Below are 20,250 nucleotides of genomic sequence, written 5' to 3'. Positions count from 1 at the left end.
ATAATTGGCAGGCTCAGGTCCGGAACTTTAACCCGGGTGATCAGGTTTTGGTTCTGGTACCAACAGTAGACAATAAGTTCCTAGCTAGGTGGCAGGGGCCCTACGAGGTACTCGAGAAAGTGGGAAAGGTAAATTACAAGGTACACCAGCTGGGGCAGCGAAAGCCGGAGCAGATGTACCATGTGAATTTACTAAAACCATGGAAAGATAGGGAGTCCTCTAGTGAAAACAGCCCACGGCCAGATTTTGTAGGAGAAAAGGTTCAGGCTCCTCGGTCTGATGCAAGAGAAGCAGTTGCCACAGTAAAAATTGCTGACAGCCTCTCCTCTAAACAGGCTCAGGAAGCCAGGTGTCATGGAGAAATCTAACTGCCTCCTTGATTTCTCTTTATTCAGTGTTCATAGGGTTAATGACCACTTCCCTTTTCTCAGCTATTGCTCAGTGGTCATCACTTCTACCCTTTATAGTCTGACCCCACACTTATGACTATGCGGTAGATAGCTTCATTTGGGTTTGGCTGAGCTGGTGTGAGGTCGTCTCTGGTTTCCCTGTACTTTCATCTCTACAGAAGTTAAGTGCTGCGTTTGTTTGTATTTGTTATATTCCCTGTTGTTGTATCTGGGCCTGAGACAGAGACTTCCATTTGTCCATCTGGGGAGGAATGGGTTGTCTCTAGTCCTAAACTTATTCCAGGGCCTTATAGGGAAATCAGGGCCTAGGTATACTGCATATGAATATTCCTAACTTCAAGGTCTATTCATATTGATAGGTAGTCAGGGCCCGGATTGGGGTTGTCTAGGAGGTGACCTGTTTCTTCCCTAGTTTCCAGGCCCAGTTACTTTTCCTCTTCCCTCCTGTGTTCCGTGTGGAGTTTCCCCCCCACACTGATCGTGACACCAGGGAGTTCATTAGTCGGAACACGGATGTGTTCTCTGACCTCCTTGGACGCACTTCCATAATCCAGCATGACATTGTCACTGAGCCTCAGGCAAAAGTCTGGTTAAAACCCTACCGGGTATCCGAGGTTCGGTGACAAGCCATCGCGGAGGAGGTGCAGCTAATGCTGCAATTAGACATCATTGAGGAGTCCAAAAGTAAATGGGCCAGTCCGATAGTCTTAATACCCAAGCTGGACGGGACGTTGCGGTAACGATTTTCGCAAACTAAACGAAATCTCCAAGTTTGAAGCGTATCCCATGTCCTAGGTAGATGAGCTTATCGAGAGGTTAGGACAAGCCCGATATTTTTATGTTTTGGACCTCATGAAGGGCTTACTGGCAGGTGCCCTTAACGGAGGCTGCCAAAGAGAAAACTGCCTTTGTCACCCCTGAGGGGCTGTATCAGTATAAAGTGTTACCCTTTGGTCTGCATGGTGCCCCTGCCACGTTCCAACGACTCATGGACATTGTACTTCGCCCACATCATCGGTACACGTTGGATTACCTGGACAATATCTTCATCCACAGTACCGACTGGGAAAGTCATCTACCAAAAGTGCAGGCTGTAGTGGAATCCCCATAGGAAGGATGGACTGACCGCTAACCAAAAGAAATGTGCGATAGGGTTAGAGGAGAATAAGTACCTGGGGTACATCATTGGACACAGAGTTATCAAACCCCAAGTGAATAAAATATAGGCGATTCGGAATTGGCCCCGACATCTCACCACTAGGCAAGTAAAGTCGTTCCTGGGAATGGTGGGCTATTATATAAGGTTCGTTCCCCACTTTGCCACTTTAGCGGCTCCATTGACAGGGCTCTTGAAGGGACGGAAGTCCGTGATGGTCCGCTGGAATGGCCAGGTGGAAGAGGCTTTTTCCGCGTTGAAGTCGGTCCTGTGCGGGTCACCGGTTTTGGTGACGCCCGACTTCAAGAGAGAGTTTTTGGTACAGACCGATGCCTCTAAAGTAGGCCTCGGAGCAGTACTCTCTCAGGAAATCAATGGGGTGGAACATACTGTTGTTTTTCTGAGCCGCAAACTCACCCCAACCGAGACTAGGTACAGTATAGTGGAGAGAGAGTGCCTGGCCATCAAATGGGCACTCAAATCTGTTGGGGAGAAAGTTCCGTCTGGTGACCGACCACTCCCCTCTCAAGTGGATGAGCCAGGCCAAAGAGAGTTATGCTCGGGTTACCAGATGCTTCTTGTCATTACAGAACTACAAGTTCTCAGTGGAACACAGGGCAGGCCGCTTACAGGGAAACGCGGACACCCTGTCCCGGGTACACTGTCTGGCAAGTGTTCACCCCCTCAGGGTTCAACAAAGGGGGGAGGTATGTAGGAAGGCGCAAGGGTCCGTCGTTGACGGAAGGTTCGTGTCACCGAGGTTACTGGCCTCGGTGAAGTATGAGCCGGTATTCTCAGGTGTCAGTGGCAGCTAATGCTGATTGGCACTTTGATATTTTAGTATGGCTGTATAGCTGATCCGGGACGGCTCTTACTGGGAGTAGTCAAAGTGATGGGTGACTACTCCCCACGTTCCAGGCTGGGTCTTGACTGGCCTATAAAAAAGACAGCCAGCAGTGTCAGCTGTAAGTGATTACCTCTCTCTGACAGAGGAGCTCTGGCGATCGCTGGTGTGGGAATTGAGCCCTGTGCTGGGCTGAAAAGCTGAGTGTGTGTTGGGAGACCAGGCCACCTAAAGCCTGCATTTTGACTGGAGGCAGAACCGCCGACAAGGTGAAATTTTTTTGTTATGCACAAACTTTCTACTTGGCGTGAACAAAGACCAACCTTGCAAACAGTGTTTTTTGTTTGATCCTATGTGTGAATGAACACGGACATTTGAATTACGAACTTGTACTTTGCCTCTGTACTGCACCCGCTTATCCCAACTACCAGAGCAAATCCCCAAAATGTGTATACACTATATAGACAAAAGTATTGGAACACACCTCCTAACCACTTCCCCACTGCCATATGACTACTGTATATATGTCAACAGTAGGGTCTTTAAAGATAGCGGCCATAGCTACCAGATATCTGCTATTTTAAACCCTCAGATACCATGGTCAATTGTGAACATGGCATCTGAGGCTGCTTTCCTCGGGAAAACTTTGGGGCCCAAACAGCTTCCTTGCCCAGAGATCAGGGAATACATTCCTTTTCTGTAATAACCTTGGTCTCTCTGAAGAATCCAAGACTATTACAGCTGTAGTTCTTATGGGTAGGTGGCAGGGCTCTATAGGAACATAGTGAATCTCCTATACACTGCAATGATAATTTATAGCAGTGTATAGGAGAAGCATTATAAATGTTGCTTATTCAAGTCCCCTAAGGGGACTCATAAATGGTTAAAAAAAAAGTGAAATATATTTTAAAAATGTATAATTCAAAATACCCATACTATTAAAATATTAATATATTTATCATGTACTGGTCAAAGCCCTAACGGAAAAAACAAAATGGCGGATTTGCCATTTTTTTGTCACTTCATCTCATAAAAAGTGATCAAAAAGTCATATACACTCCAAAATTGTGTCAATAAAAACTACAAATTACCCTGCAAAAGTGAGTTTCCTTAAACTCTGTAGACTTGCATAACTGTAAGAAAGGTATAGGGGTCAGAATATGGCAATGATAAATAATTTTGGTTCCATTTTTTTTTTTTGTATTAAAAACACAAGAAAAACTAAGGGAACAGGTCAGTTTGGTGCATAGAAAACACCATAAAACTAAACCCATAAAACTCTGACGGAAAGTTTATTATTTTAAAATTTTACCCCTTTTGGATTTTTTTTTCCAGCTTCACACTACACCCTATGCGATATTAGGTGCCATTGGAAAGTACAACTTATCCTGCAAAAAATAAGCCCTAATGTAGCCATGTGAATGGAAAAATAAAAAAGTTATGGCTCTTAAAAGCAGGGAGTGAAAAATAAAACAGCAAAAACAGAAAATCACCTGATAATGACATGATCAATTATTGTATTCTGGTGTTTCAATCAGTCCCATTGACACAGGTGTATAAAATCCAGCCCTCTAGCCATGCAATCTGCCTTTACAGACATTTATGAAAGAATAGCTAATATTAAAGATCTCACTGAATCTGACCATGGTCCTATAATAGGATGCCACTGCTGTAACATGAAATAGCTTCCCTTCTAGATATTCCATAATCAACTGTGAATGGTACTTTTTATTACAAAGTGGAAGTGTTTAGGAACCACAGCAAAACCATCATGAAGAATTGACCATGTAAAGTTAAAGAGTAGGGTCACCAGGTGCTGAGGCGCATAGTGCATAAAAGTTTTTATTTATTTTTTAAATTAAAACAGCACTTTAATGACTTCAGTGAAAAAAATGGCAGCTCTTTATTCACTCATATAACATTTCAGCCCTGCTCAGTGGGGCCTTTCTCAAGCAATAGGGCACTGAGTCGGGAGTCCTGGAATGATGGCACTTAATCACTAACCAAGCTTTACTGCTTTATTTTGAACCTCCTGATTCCCTGAGCAGGTGACAGGCTAGATGTATTATTGCTCATCCAAGAGGCTGGCACTTTCAACTTCTGCTTGTCACAGTAGGGTAAGCTCTTAAAATACAGAGAGAAATTTGAATATCTTTCCTAGAAACCCAAAGATATGCAAATTAGCTTTCCTTCCAAAAGGAAAAGAAAGCCAAGTCCGTCAGATGTGGACAGATGTGCTAAAGTGCATATATCGTTCCCAGAAACCCAGAGGAGTGTTTCCTGGCTAACAATACTCCTCACTCATACTAATTGCTCTCCATAAAGATAACGGTGCATATGCAGTATTCATCTTCTCTGCTCTGGAAGAAGCCAACGGCGGTGTGCGCATGAGTGCACAGTAAAACAAAAGATGCAATGCAACAGCTCACTGCAAACCAAATAAAGTACAAAAATGCATAATAATTGCCAGTGCTATACTTATAAATTAGAGATGCTTGGCAAATCATTTTGTACTAAATTATTTGAGCTCGTCTGCCGCACGTCAAGGCAATCTCTGTAAGGCGGGTTCCTAACACTAAATTCTACCTGTTATGTGCCATGACGGCTACCATACAATTCAGGGAGTGTAGGTTCCACATGCATGCTGGGCCTGCTTTAATTTTTGTCATCTTTGGTGCCAAAATGGCCTCCATTATATCCAAGGAATGCAGATACCAACATGCATGCCGGGCCCACTCCACACCACTCCTGGTGCCAAATGGCCACCAAAGAATGCAATGAGAGTCCACAACTATATCTCTCCTGGTGCCAAATGGCTACCAGTGAATGAGGGGGAGCAGGCCAAGATATATACTCACAGTAATTAAAATCAGCCTATCAGCCATAGCAACGTGCTCCTGCGCATTGGGATGTGCTGATTGACCCCCTTTTTCTTTGCAGTTTGTACTGGAGGTGTGGCTGCCTCCCCAGCCGTGCACTCCTGACCAGCTCGTCTGCCCCATAGGCTGATTTTAATTAGTGTGAGTATATAGCTTGGCCTTCTCTCCCTCACTCACTGGAAGCCATTTGGCACCAGGAGAGATATAGTTGTGGACTCTCATTGCATTCTTTGGTGGCCTTTTGGCGCCAGGGGTGGTGTGGAGTGGGCTCTGCATGCATGTTGGTACCTGCATTCCTTGGATATAATGTAGGCCATTTTGGCACCAAAGATGACAGAAATTAAAGCAGGCCCAGCATGCATGTGGAACCTACACTCCCTGAATTGTATGGTAGCCGTCATGGCACATAACAGGTAGAATTTAGTGTTAGGAACCCATCTTACAGAGATCGCCTTGACGTGTGGCAGACGGGCTCAAATAATTTTGTACAAAATGATTTGCCAAGCATCCCTAATTTATAAGTATAGCACTAGCAATTAATATGCATTTTTGTACTTTATTTGGTTTGCAGAGAGCTGTTGCATTGCATGTTTTGTTTTACAGTGTTGTTCTCAGCCATAGCAACGTGCCCCTGCGCATTGGGATGTGCTGACTGACCCCCTTTTTCTTTGCATGAGTGCACAGGCATGAGATTTCAGCGCTAAACCTGAAGTCTAGCACTGTCAATCTAAGGGGATCGCATAAGCTCACCCCCGGTGCTTGAATAGCTCATTTGCATAAATAATAACAATAAAAGTTCAAATTTCTTCTGGGCACATGTTCCTACCGAGAAAGAAAGGTATCATTTTAATCAGCTTCATCAACCCTATCAGGCTACATTGCTGGTTGTATAGGGTTGATCCTGGTGACAGAGCCTCTTTAACAAACTACCCAATTTATTATTATAGATGCATCTGGTGGCTGAGCTTACTTCTAGGTACAGAGGCAGGACAGCTAGCATTAACTTTCCCCAGGAATTTGCCTTCTCGAAGTTGCTGCATGGACCCCCATAATTAATCATCTTCTAACATCTTGCTGCCGTGTAAAATAAAAATCACAGAAAATAATGCGCTGACACAATAGATGCAAACATTATATATGGACTAAGCCCTCACTCTGATATGATAAAATCTGAGACTCTCAGCCAATATATTTTGATCAAAACACATCTGAGCCCGCCTACCCGCTACAAGGTGGTCTCAGTCAGGCAGGACCTACTCTAAACCTATCTATGCCATTGAGCATCTACATTCAGGAGAACAGACCCTGCAGATATAGTGAGCTTCTCCTAGTTACCTCTGTGTGCACCAAGCAACCAATGAGAGGAGGAGCCCACACAGCTACAGGTGAAACTCGAAAAATTTGAATATCATGCAAAAGTCCATTTATTTCAGTAATGCAAATTAAAAATTAGAATTATGTGAAAAGGTTTAATATTCTAGTCTCAAAGTGTCCCACTCTAGTCAGCTTATTAATCCATACCCCCTGAGCAAAGGGGACCTGAGATTGTGACTTTGGGGTTTCATAAGCTGTAAGCGATAATCATCCAAATTATAACAAATAAAGGCTTGGAATATCTTCCTTTGCATGTAATGAGTCTATCTCATATGTTAGTCTCGCCTTTCAAGTTGCATTACTGAAATAAATGAACTTTGCACAATATTCTAATTTTTCGAGTTTCACCTTGTATATGTATCACCTAATCAAGGTCGCCTGTGGGATAGGCAGGACAAAAGGTTGCACAAAAATGCTACTCCCAGGATAAAATAGAAACGCATTCACACTTGAAGGTGCCACTCCTTCAAGAGTATACTACAAACTAGTCTAAAATCACAAAAATGGATAAGAAACATCCTGCACAATATGATAAATGAATATGTGGATGTGCATGGTTACATTTCTTTTTTAAATGTAGCCATATACATCTGCATATTCATTTATAATATTGTGCAGGATGTTTCTTATCTGTTTTTGTGACTTCTCCCACTGTGTAAGCAGACAATATTTTCATGTATTTTTACTAAAGATGAGTAAATAATTTAAAAGTTCGATTTGGCTGTTTCGCCGAATAAAAAAAAAAAATTTGCTTTGTGACTAATTACTTTGTCACGAAGCGCAATTTTTTGTAAGTAGCGGGTGCAATGACAGGGAGCTGCTATAACGCTGCCCCCGTCATTGTACCCTTCAGATGCCGCTTTCATACATCATCGCGGCATCTGAGTGTAAAAACTGTAAAATTAACAATAATTTATATTTTTTATCAAACTTACCGCCTCCCTTTGCTCACGACGGGCCGGCCGCCGTCATCTTGCTTGAAGATCTAAAGCAAAATTTTGCGTTGCGCGAGATTACGTCATCAAACTGGTCGGCGTGGTGATCAGTGATGGCCAGTTCGCATTGTTCGCCGGCGAACATATGCGGGCTGCCATCTTTTTACACAAGTCCGGCGAGGCACAGGTAAGCCCTTACCTGTGCCTGTGCCGCGAGCCGGTCTGAAAACAAATGCGGTCACCGGGAGCAGGCAGTTCCGAGAACAGTCCAATGAAGGCCCCCGGTGGCTGTAAGAACTGCCTGCTCCCGCTGACTGCACTTGTTTTCAGACCGGCTCGCGCACAGGTAAGGGCTTACCTGTGCCTCGCCAGACTTGTGAAAAAAGATGGCAGCCCGCATATGTTCGCGGGCGAACAATGCAAATTGGCCATCACTAGTGGTGACGTCATACGTCACCACGCACAGGATTTCGGCCGAGATTTTCATTTAAGATGGAGGCTGGCATCCGTCGTGAGCAAATGGAGGAGGTAAGTTAGATTTTTTAGTTTTTTACACTATTTCAGGTTAAATCGATTCGCTGACACAAAGCACGAGGAAATTCTGCTTCGAGTTGAATCGAATTTATCCTGAAATTCTCATCTCAAATTTTTACAGTGGGCCACAGAATGAATTTTACTGATGGACCCTAGGCATCCCAGTACGTCAGACCGTCCTAATCTACATGGTAAACTACCTAGCCAAATATCAAAACCGTGTTAAAGGGGTTGTCTCACTTCAACAAATAGAATTTATTATGTAGAGAAAGTTAATACAAGGGACTTACTAATGTATTGTGATTGTCCATATTGCCTCCTTTGCTGGCTGGATTCACTTTTCCATCACATTATACACTGCAATCCAGCAGCGGCGGCTGTGCTTGAACTCTATAGGAGAAAGCACCAGCCTGCGTGTGCTCTCATGGTCCGGGCCACCAGAGAAACCAATGTTTTTTCCAATAGTGTGCAAGCACGGCCACTGCTGCTGGAGGTTGGTCCGTAACCATGGAAATGAGCAGTGTATAATGTGATGGAAAAATGAATCAAGCCACGAAAGGAGGCAATATGGATAATAACAGTACATTAGTAAGTCGCTTGTATTAACTAAATGCCAGTTTCTGAAGTGACAAAACACTGGAGGCAAATATATACTTCCTCCAGAAGATGGCAGCAGCCAGCTACCATCATGGCTGCACTCTACATGAAAAAGTTGGAGTGCACCCAAGAAAAAGGTCAATTAACCTTCTTCCTGATTCTCCGAAACTATCATAACACAGGATCTGCTTCAGTCAGCCTAATGATGAGACGTGCTCGTTAAAAGCTGATGTCTCGTGCTCAATAAAGCCACTGGCTCTTGGAGAAAACAAATACATTGATTACATTGTGTTTAGCTCCATTTCTGCAGAGGACACATACAATTCTCCTGTGCGACAGTAAACACAACAGGACGGTAAGTGAAGACAGCAGCGTACCAAAGAAGCCTATGTTACTGTATTGTCATTGTAATGCTGATTATGTTGGTGTTGTGTCTGTACTGGGGAGTGGAAATAGTTGCATAGTTGGTATTTTTAATGAGTGGGGAAGTTACAGAGCTGAATGTGTCATTTAACTGCTATGTTTATGCATGATGTAGTAAGTGTGCCTGCAGTCCCATGTAAGACAACAGAAGTTAACTTAGCTCGGTAGCTCTGCTACATCTGTATTTGCAGTGTTGATGCCTATATAACATATGTGAATGTCTGGAGAAGGTTAGCGATTTGTACAACCAATTTTATTAAGGCAAGATATAAAATAGATTAAGCTTATTCATGTTAATGAATAAAACTATCACTGTATCTGGTTACCGTAATGTGCTTTGCATAGTTACGGCAATGCATACTGATGTAGCAGAGCTGAAGTTGGCATTTAACTCTTCAGGGATGCATCTTTTTGTACCACAAAAGCTCATAAGGTTAAGATAATATATGGAGGATGACAAGCGGAGCTAAAAATCAGAGTAAACACATCACAATATTTTTACATTACAAAAGTATTATCTTCTTATGATATGATTTTATGTTGGCATAATGTAATAAAAAAAAATTGGCAAATAGGTTTACCTAGAAATTTTGACTCAACTAGAGTTCCCTTCTAAGTTTTCTACAACCAGGTTACAGCAGTTGGTGAGGACTGGGGGTTTCTGAAATGCTCCACAGTGCACTTTGCAAATAGATGATCAATATCCTACCGTTTTGTGCATACAGCTCCTATGCAGACCTTTACAGCTCCATGGTTACAGACTAATAAGCAGAAAACAGGCCTTGTGTACAGTCTGATGAAACAGTCACATGTTTTTTTTGTAATTTACCTCTCTTGTAGCTACCGATACTGTTGGGAAGACTTAGGCCCCTTTCACACGGGCGAGTTTTCGCGCGCGGGTGCAATGCGTGAGGTGAACGCATTGCACCCGCACTGAATCCGGACCCATTCATTTCTATGGGGCTGTGCACATGAGCTGTGATTTTCACACATCACTTTAGCGTTGCGTGAAAATCGCAGCAAGCTCTATTTTGAGCGTTTTTCACGCAACGCAGGCCCTATAGAAGTGAATACGGCTGCGTGAAAATCGCAAGCATCCGCAAGCAAGTGCGGATGCAGTGCGATTTTCACGCACAGTTGCTAGGAGACGATCGGGATGGAGACCCAATCATTATTATTTTCCCTTATAATATGGTTATAAGGGAAAATAATAGCATTTTGAATACAGAATGCATAGTACAATAGGGCTGGAGGGGTTAAAAAAAATAAAAAAAATAATTTAACTCCCCTTAATCCACTTGTTCGCGCAGCCCGGCTTCTCTTCTGTCTTCTTTCTTCAGGACCTAGGTAACGGATCTGTGATGATGTCACTGCACTCATCACATGGCCAGTCACATGATCCATCACCATGGTAAAAGATCATGTGATGGACCATGTGATGACCGGAGTGATGTCACCACAGGTCCTTTCCCTGTACACAGCAAAGAAGAAGACAGAAGAGAAGCCGGGCTGCGCGAGCAAGTGGATTAAAGGGCTTCTGTCACCCCACTAAACCGTTTTTTTTTTTTTGTTTACTTATAATCCCTATGTGATTTCTGCATACATATGCTAAATAATCATTTCGGTTCAGTAGAATTTGTTAAAAACGTAATTTTAAAATATGCAAATTACCTTGCTACCAGCAAGTAGGGCGGCTACTTGCTGGTAGCAGCCGCATCCTCCGATCCTGAAGACGCCCCCTCCGCATGTTGATTGACAGGGCCCTATTCCTTTTACTCATAGGTATCACTCCACCTAGACAGGGTGGTAGTCGTTCAGACCAATAGAATTGACAGCTTACTCACTAGTATAGTATTGTCACTTGTGTGCCCAATGGACTATCAAGGGAGAGGTGGAGAGAGGGGGGAGAGGGAGAGAGAAGGGGAGAGATTTGCAGGCAATCAGAGATCTTTCTATTCGTGTTGAACTTATTCTGTCACAAGTCAAATCAGGCAGCCAATTTGGATCCTAATTCAATTTTAAGAAATTCACTCATCTCTAGTTTAGACAGATCTGCCCAATAGATTCTCAGTATTCTTGTCTATTACCAATAATGGCAGCAGTGAGGACGAATAGAATGACAAACTTGTCTGTTCATATTGTCAACCTAGACAGATCTGACGAATGATATCTCAATATCATTATAACTTACCAATGGTGGCAGCAATGAGGTGGAATAGAATAGGTAACTTACCCACTAGGCATATCTGCAGAATACTGTAGCTTCTTAATATCCTTCTCTCTTGTCATGGCTGACGAACATGGGGATAAATTGAAAAGGCACCTTACCCATTTGTTTTGTCATCCTAAACAGATCTTCCCAATGGATTCTGAATAGATATGAACACATTTCGGCATATTAAATTGGGTATAAATACATTCAACCCAATTCCGCTTTCACAAATACAAATGCCCATGACATTAAGCCTGAGTTACAGGAAAGTGAAGAAGAAATGGTTTTTGTTTTTAAAAAAGCCATGCAAAAAATCTCCCTATTTTGAGAGCAGCAGCAGTACAGTATGAAATCTGATGGACAAGGTAGGGGAAGTAGCTGTGTAGGGGTAGCAGTAGTGGCAGCAGGGGCAATAGTAGCTGCTGCAGCAGCAGTACAGTATGGGACATGATGGTCAGTGGGATTATTAGGACGGTGATAAATAGCCAATCCCCACTGATAGCCAAGGAAGATCTATTAATTGGCATAAGTCAGAGGTGAGTGAAAATCTGCATAGATCCATGCCTGATTCGTTTGCACAGCTGCAATAGTTTCCACACTTGTGGAGGACAATTTTGTGATGACACCACCTTCCATGCTAAATACCCTCTCTCACAGTACACTATAAGCTGGACAAGACAGTACACAAATGCCAAACTGGGTTGGTTCCTACCACAGGTCCAATCGCTGACCCAGAAGTCCACGGGGTTAGAGCTCAGGGTGTGTGCCAGGGAAAGGGCACAGTCCAGATATAACTTAACCTGGTTGTTCAAGTGGTGCATTTCTATTTGCTGATGTAAGTCCGTTCCATCATGTTCAGCAAACTATATTGGCTGCTGCTGGTGCTTAACTTGTGGCCGTGGCAGCACTGGCAGAGGCAGCGAAGCTTTGATTGGGGGGGGGGGGGTTTCGGGGGTCAGAGAGGATCAGACATGCGGATGGTAGGCATCTCCATAGGGGCTCCATAGGAACTAATGTGTAGCAGCCTCATATCACTCAGGAATACAGAGGCTGCCACACACACACTCTGGATCCAAACCTGCAAGTGAGCGCTTCTGGGTTTTTGTGGCATATGAAGGGTTAAAAATATGCAATCGACGTTATCATCAATCACATACAGTGGCAAGAAAAAGTATGTGAACCCTTTGGAATTATATGGATTTCTGCACAAATTGGTCATAGAATGTGATCTGATCTTCATCTGTCACAACAATAGACAATCACAGGCTGCTTAAACTAATTTTAGTGAACACACCATGTAAACATTCACAGTACAGTTGGAAAAAGTATGTGAACCCTTGGATTTAATAACTGGTTGAACCTCCTTTGGCAGCAATAACTTCAACCAAACGTTTCCTGTAGTTGCAGATCAGACGCGCACAACGGTCAGGAGTAATTCTTGACCATTCCTCTTTACAGAACTGTTTCAGTTCAGCAATATTCTTAGGATGTCTGGTGTGAATCTCTTTCTTGAGGTCATGCCACAGCATCTCAATCGGGTTGAGGTCAGGACTCTGACTGGACCGCTCCAGAAGGCGTATTTTTTTCTGTTTAAGCCATTCTGTTGTTGATTTACTTCTATGCTTTGGGTCGTTGTCCTGTTGCAACACCCATCTTCTGTTGAGCTTCAGCTGGTGGACAGATGGCCTTAAGTTCTCCTGCAAAATGTCTTGATAAACTTGGAAATTAATTTTTACTTCGATGATAGCAATCCGTCCAGGCCCTGACGCAGCAAAGCAGCCCAAAACCATGATGCCCCCACCACCATACTTCACAGTTGGAATGAGGTTTTGATGTTGGTGTGCTGTGCCTGTTTTTCTCCACACATAGTGTTGTGTGTTTCTTCCAAACAACTCAACTTTGGTTTCATCTGTCCACAGAATATTTAGCCAGTACTGCTGTGGAACATCCAGGTGCTCTTGTGCAAACTGTAAACATGCAGCAATTTTTTTTTTTGGACAGCAGTGGCCTTCTCTGTGGTATCCTCCCATGAAATTCATTCTTGTTTAGTGTTTTACATATCGTAGATTCGCTAACAGGGATGTTAGCATATGTCAGAGACTTTTGTAAGTCTTTAACTGACACTCTAGGATTCTTCTTCACCTCATTGAGCAGTCTGCGCTGTGCTCTTGTAGTCATCTTTACAGGACGGCCACTCCTAGGGAGAGTAGCAGCAGTGCTGAACTTTCTCCATTTATAGACAATTTGTCTTACCGTGGACTGATGAACAGCAAGGCTTTTGGAGATACTTTTATAACCCTTTCCAGCTTTATGCAAGTCAACAATTCTTAATCGTAGGTCTTCTGAGAGCTCTTTTGTGCGAGGCATGATTCACATCAGGCAATGCTTCTTGTGAAAAGCAAACCCAGAACTGGTGTGTGTTTTTTATAGGGCAGGGCAGCTGCAACCAACACCTCCAATCTCATCTCATTAATTGGACTCAGTGGCGTACCTCTAATAGAGGCAGACCACGCAGCTGCTATGGGGCCTGTGATTGAAGGGGACCCGGCTGTGGATGAATCGCCCTGCCCCCTTCTGGCTCCTTGCTTCCGGATCTCGGGCCCCCCTCCTTAACGAGTCCATCAGTGGCCACTGATGAACGCTCTGTCCTTCTGCTCAGCAGAGAAAATTTTGCTGCAGAAGGATGTGCAGACATGTCACTTATCTGCCTGCACGCAGAACCTGTGACCTGCCCTGACCTAGCGTGACCTCCAGCTCCATCATCTGCAGTGTGTCAGGGCCCTGACTGCTGCGCTCTGCACGCTGAAGGAGAAGCACAGGAGAGCGATCTCTGTGTTATGCAGTAAGTCATCTGTCAAGACGGATAACTAAAGTGCCTGGGGGCTGGTGTGTGCCATCGGGGTTGTGGTGCTAAGATGGAGAATCCAGGGCACACTTTATTCACAAGAGGGAGTGGGCACAGACACATTATATAAAAATCAGCAACAACAGGAGTAACAGTTCATGGGGCAGGGAAGGGTATGGCACACTTTACAATATGCAGCAGAAAGCATAGTCTTTAGGCCTGTTTCATATTTGCGTTAAAACAGATCCGGCAGGCTGTTCCGGCCAGGAACAGCCCATCAGATCCATGAATACTGGGTGCTACCGTGCAGTGCCGAGGTTCAGTCCTGCCCCATTCATTATAATGGGGACCAGTGGAGATCTGTCCACAACCTGGCAAATATGCCAAGACGCGGCCGGACGAAAAAACTGCTTCGCGCAGCGTTATTTGTCTGGGCGCCCCTTGGCATATCTGTTTTAACACAGATGTTAAACAAGCCTTAAGCAGGAATAGCACACTGTATAATACACAGCAGAAGGCATAGTCTCTGGGCAGATATGGCACACTATATAGTACGCAGCAGCAGACAGTACATGGGAGGTACGGTACACTATATAATAAGCAGAAGAACGCACAATTCATAGATGGAGCAGGGGAGGGGCCAGGGCACAAGTAGTGGAAGGTACCAGAGATGGGTATGGGCATGGGGGCCCAATTCAGATTCTTGCTATGGGGCCCAGTGATTTCTATGTACGCCCCTGATTGGACTCCAGTTGGCTGACACCTCACTCCAATTAGCTCTTGGAGATGTCATTAGTCTAGGGGTTCACATACTTTTTCCATCTGCACTGTGAATGTTTACATGGTGTGTTCAATAAAAACATGGTAACATTTAATTCTTTGTGTGTTATTAGTTTAAGCAGACTGTGATTGTCTATTGTTGTGACTTAGATGAAGATCAGATCACATTTTATGACCAATTTGTGCAGAAATCCATATCATTCCAAAGGGTTCACATACTTTTTCTTGCAACTGTACATTAGTCCTGAGGGTCTGCTGTTTAAAAGATAGGGCCAAGGGCTATTCATAGTATTCAGTATATTGGGCAGACTAGATTGGCCAAATGGTTCTTATCTGCCGACACATTCTATGTTTCTATAAAACAGCAGGCACCCGGCGACTGTAGCAACTGACCACCCAGCGCTGGTCGGGAATGAGTTAATGAAGGCCAAGACACCTTTTTGCTTTTATTAAGGGGTCTTTGTACAGCAGCCTAGAATAAGCGCTGCACATATCAATCACGCAGCAGAGAGTAGGAGCTCGGCTCTTGCATGACATCCAGGCTCCTGCTCTAATGGCCAGATCAGCACAGGTGGCAATCCTGGCTGTTTAACCTCTTAGATGCCACTGTGAATACTGACGCAGCATCAAAAGTAGTTTCAAAGGGAGCGGGCTCTGTCTGTCAGGCATTGGCACTGCCAGAGGTTAGATCATGGAGTGCAGATGTCTATACACAACAGTCCAATGAATGACCCCAGATCTGCCCTGTGTATATGTTCTGTGATAAATATATGACATTTTAGTGTTTTTATATTCTTGCTCAGTGTTTCACAGAGTTAATGGTTGAATTGTAGTGTGCTGGCCAGCTGATTGTTTCCTGCTGGTTTATGGCCTCACATTTAGAGTTGAGCGAACACCTGGATGTTCGGGTTCGAGAAGTTCGGCCGAACATCCCGGAAATGTTCGGGTTCGGGATCCGAACCCGATCCGAACTTCGTCCCGAACCCGAACCCCATTGAAGTCAATGGGGACCCGAACTTTTCGGCACTAAAAAGGCTGTAAAACAGCCCAGGAAAGAGCTAGAGGGCTGCAAAAGGCAGCAACATGTAGGTAAATCCCCTGCAAACAAATGTGGATAGGGAAATGAATTAAATTAAAAATTAAATAAATAAAAATTAACCAAAATCAATTGGAGAGAGGTTCCATAGCAGAGAATCTGGCTTCCCGTCACCCACCACTGGAACAGTCCATTCTCAGATATTTAGGCCCCGGCACCCAGGCAGAGGAGAGAGGTCCCGTAACAGAGAATCTGTCTTCATGTCAGCAGAGAATTAGTCTGCATGTCATAGCAGAGAATGAGGCTTCACGTCAGCCACCACTGCAACAGTCCATTGGCATATATTTAGGCCCAGCACCCAGGCAGAGGAGGGAGGTCCCGTAACAGAGAATCTGTCTTCATGTCAGCAGAGAATTAGTCTGCATGTCATAGCAGAGAATGAGGCTTCACGTCAGCCACCACTGCAACAGTCCATTGGCATATATTTAGGCCCAGCACACACACAGGCAGAGGAGAGAGGTCCCGTAACAGAGAATCTGGCTTCATGTCAGCAGAGAATCAGTCTGCATGTCATAGCAGAGAATGAGGCTTCACGTCAGCCACCACTGCAACAGTCCATTGGCATATATTTAGGCCCAGCACACACACAGGCAGAGGAGAGAGGTCCCGTAACAGAGGATCTGGCTTCATGTCAGCAGAGAATCAGTCTGCATGTCATAGCAGAGAATCAGGCTTCACGTCAGCCACCACTGCAACAGTCCATTGTCATAAATTTAGGCCCAGCACCCAGGCAGAGGAGAGAGGTCCCGTAACAGAGAATCTGGCTTCATGTCAGCAGAGAATTAGTCTGCATGTCATAGCAGAGAATGAGGCTTCACGTCAGCCACCACTGCAACAGTCCATTGGCATATATTTAGGCCTAGCACACAGGCAGAGGAGAGAGGTCCCGTAACAGACAATCTGGCTTCATGTCAGCAGAGAATCAGTCTGCATGTCATAGCAGAGAATGAGGCTTCACGTCACCCACCACTGCAACAGTCCATTGGCATATATTTAGGCCTAGCACACAGGCAGAGCAGAGAGGTCCCGTAACAGACAATCTGGCTTCATGACAGCAGAGAATCAGTCTGCATGTCATAGCAGAGAATGAGGCTTCACGTCACCCACCACTGCAACAGTCCATTGGCATATATTTAGGCCTAGCACACAGGCAGAGCAGAGAGGTCCCGTAACAGACAATCTGGCTTCATGACAGCAGAGAATCAGTCTGCATGTCATAGCAGAGAATGAGGCTTCACGTCACCCACCACTGCAACAGTCCATTGGCATATATTTAGGCCTAGCACACAGGCAGAGCAGAGAGGTCCCGTAACAGACGATCTGGCTTCATGTCAGCAGAGAATCAGTCTGCATGTCATAGCAGAGAATGAGGCTTCACGTCAGCCACCACTGCAACAGTCCATTGGCATATATTTAGGCCCAGCACCCAGGCAGAGGAGGGAGGTCCCGTAACAGAGAATCTGTCTTCATGTCAGCAGAGAATTAGTCTGCATGTCATAGCAGAGAATGAGGCTTCACGTCAGCCACCACTGCAACAGTCCATTGGCATATATTTAGGCCCAGCACACACACAGGCAGAGGAGAGAGGTCCCGTAACAGAGAATCTGTCTTCATGTCAGCAGAGAATTAGTCTGCATGTCATAGCAGAGAATCAGGCTTCACGTCACCCACCACTGCAACAGTCCATTGGCATATATTTAGGCCCAGCACCCAGGCAGAGGAGGGAGGTCCCGTAACAGAGAATCTGTCTTCATGTCAGCAGAGAATTAGTCTGCATGTCATAGCAGAGAATGAGGCTTCACGTCAGCCACCACTGCAACAGTCCATTGGCATATATTTAGGCCCAGCACACACACAGGCAGAGGAGAGAGGTCCCGTAACAGAGAATCTGTCTTCATGTCAGCAGAGAATTAGTCTGCATGTCATAGCAGAGAATGAGGCTTCACGTCAGCCACCACTGCAACAGTCCATTGGCATATATTTAGGCCCAGCACACACACAGGCAGAGGAGAGAGGTCCCGTAACAGACAATCTGGCTTCATGTCAGCAGAGAATTAGTCTGCATGTCATAGCAGAGAATGAGGCTTCACGTCACCCACCACTGCAACAGTCCATTGGCATATATTTAGGCCCAGCACCCAGGCAGAGGAGGGAGGTCCCGTAACAGAGAATCTGTCTTCATGTCAGCAGAGAATTAGTCTGCATGTCATAGCAGAGAATGAGGCTTCACGTCACCCACCACTGCAACAGTCCATTGGCATATATTTAGGCCTAGCACACAGGCAGAGCAGAGAGGTCCCGTAACAGACAATCTGGCTTCATGACAGCAGAGAATCAGTCTGCATGTCATAGCAGAGAATGAGGCTTCACGTCACCCACCACTGCAACAGTCCATTGGCATATATTTAGGCCTAGCACACAGGCAGAGCAGAGAGGTCCCGTAACAGACGATCTGGCTTCATGTCAGCAGAGAATCAGTCTGCATGTCATAGCAGAGAATGAGGCTTCACGTCAGCCACCACTGCAACAGTCCATTGGCATATATTTAGGCCCAGCACCCAGGCAGAGGAGGGAGGTCCCGTAACAGAGAATCTGTCTTCATGTCAGCAGAGAATTAGTCTGCATGTCATAGCAGAGAATGAGGCTTCACGTCAGCCACCACTGCAACAGTCCATTGGCATATATTTAGGCCCAGCACACACACAGGCAGAGGAGAGAGGTCCCGTAACAGAGAATCTGTCTTCATGTCAGCAGAGAATTAGTCTGCATGTCATAGCAGAGAATCAGGCTTCACGTCACCCACCACTGCAACAGTCCATTGGCATATATTTAGGCCCAGCACCCAGGCAGAGGAGGGAGGTCCCGTAACAGAGAATCTGTCTTCATGTCAGCAGAGAATTAGTCTGCATGTCATAGCAGAGAATGAGGCTTCACGTCAGCCACCACTGCAACAGTCCATTGGCATATATTTAGGCCCAGCACACACACAGGCAGAGGAGAGAGGTCCCGTAACAGAGAATCTGTCTTCATGTCAGCAGAGAATTAGTCTGCATGTCATAGCAGAGAATGAGGCTTCACGTCAGCCACCACTGCAACAGTCCATTGGCATATATTTAGGCCCAGCACACACACAGGCAGAGGAGAGAGGTCCCGTAACAGACAATCTGGCTTCATGTCAGCAGAGAATTAGTCTGCATGTCATAGCAGAGAATGAGGCTTCACGTCAGCCCACCACTGCAACAGTCCATTGTCATAAATTTAGGCCCAGCACCCAGGCAGAGGAGAGAGGTCCCGTAACAGACAATCTGGCTTCATGTCAGCAGAGAATTAGTCTGCATGTCATAGCAGAGAATCAGGCTTCATGTCAGCCACCACTGCAACAGTCCATTGGCATATATTTAGGCCTAGCACACAGGCAGAGGAGAGGTTCATTCAACTTTGGGTAGCATCGCAATATAATGGTAAAATGAAAATAAAAATAGGATTGAATGAGGAAGTGCCCTGGAGTCCAATAATATATGGTTATGGGGAGGTAGTTAATGTCTAATCTGGACAAGGGACGGACAGGTCCTGTGGGATCCATGCCTGGTTCATTTTTATGAACGTCAGCTTGTCCACATTGGCTGTAGACAGGCGACTGCGTTTGTCTGTAATGACGCCCCCTGCCGTGCTGAATACACGTTCAGACAAAACGCTGGCTGCCGGGCAGGCCAGCACCTCCAAGGCATAAAAGGCTAGCTCTGGCCACGTGGACAATTTAGAGACCCAGAAGTTGAATGGGGCCGAACCATCAGTCAGTACGTGGAGGGGTGTGCACACGTACTGTTCCACCATGTTAGTGAAATGTTGCCTCCTGCTAACACGTTGCGTATCAGGTGGTGGTGCAGTTAGCTGTGGCGTGTTGACAAAACTTTTCCACATCTCTGCCATGCTAACCCTGCCCTCAGAGGAGCTGGCCGTGACACAGCTGCCTTGGCGACCTCTTGCTCCTCCTCTGCCTTGGCCTTGGGCTTCCACTTGTTCCCCTGTGACATTTGGGAATGCTCTCAGTAGCGCGTCTACCAACGTGCGCTTGTACTCGCGCATCTTCCTATCACGCTCCAGTGCAGGAAGTAAAGTGGGCACATTGTCTTTGTAGCGTGGATCCAGCAGGGTGGCAACCCAG

This window comes from Bufo gargarizans, chromosome 2 (assembly GCF_014858855.1).
Source record: "Bufo gargarizans isolate SCDJY-AF-19 chromosome 2, ASM1485885v1, whole genome shotgun sequence".
In the NCBI taxonomy this organism is placed as follows: domain Eukaryota; kingdom Metazoa; phylum Chordata; class Amphibia; order Anura; family Bufonidae; genus Bufo; species Bufo gargarizans.
The sequence above is the reverse complement of the archived record's forward strand: the minus strand, read 5'-3'. Positions refer to the sequence as shown.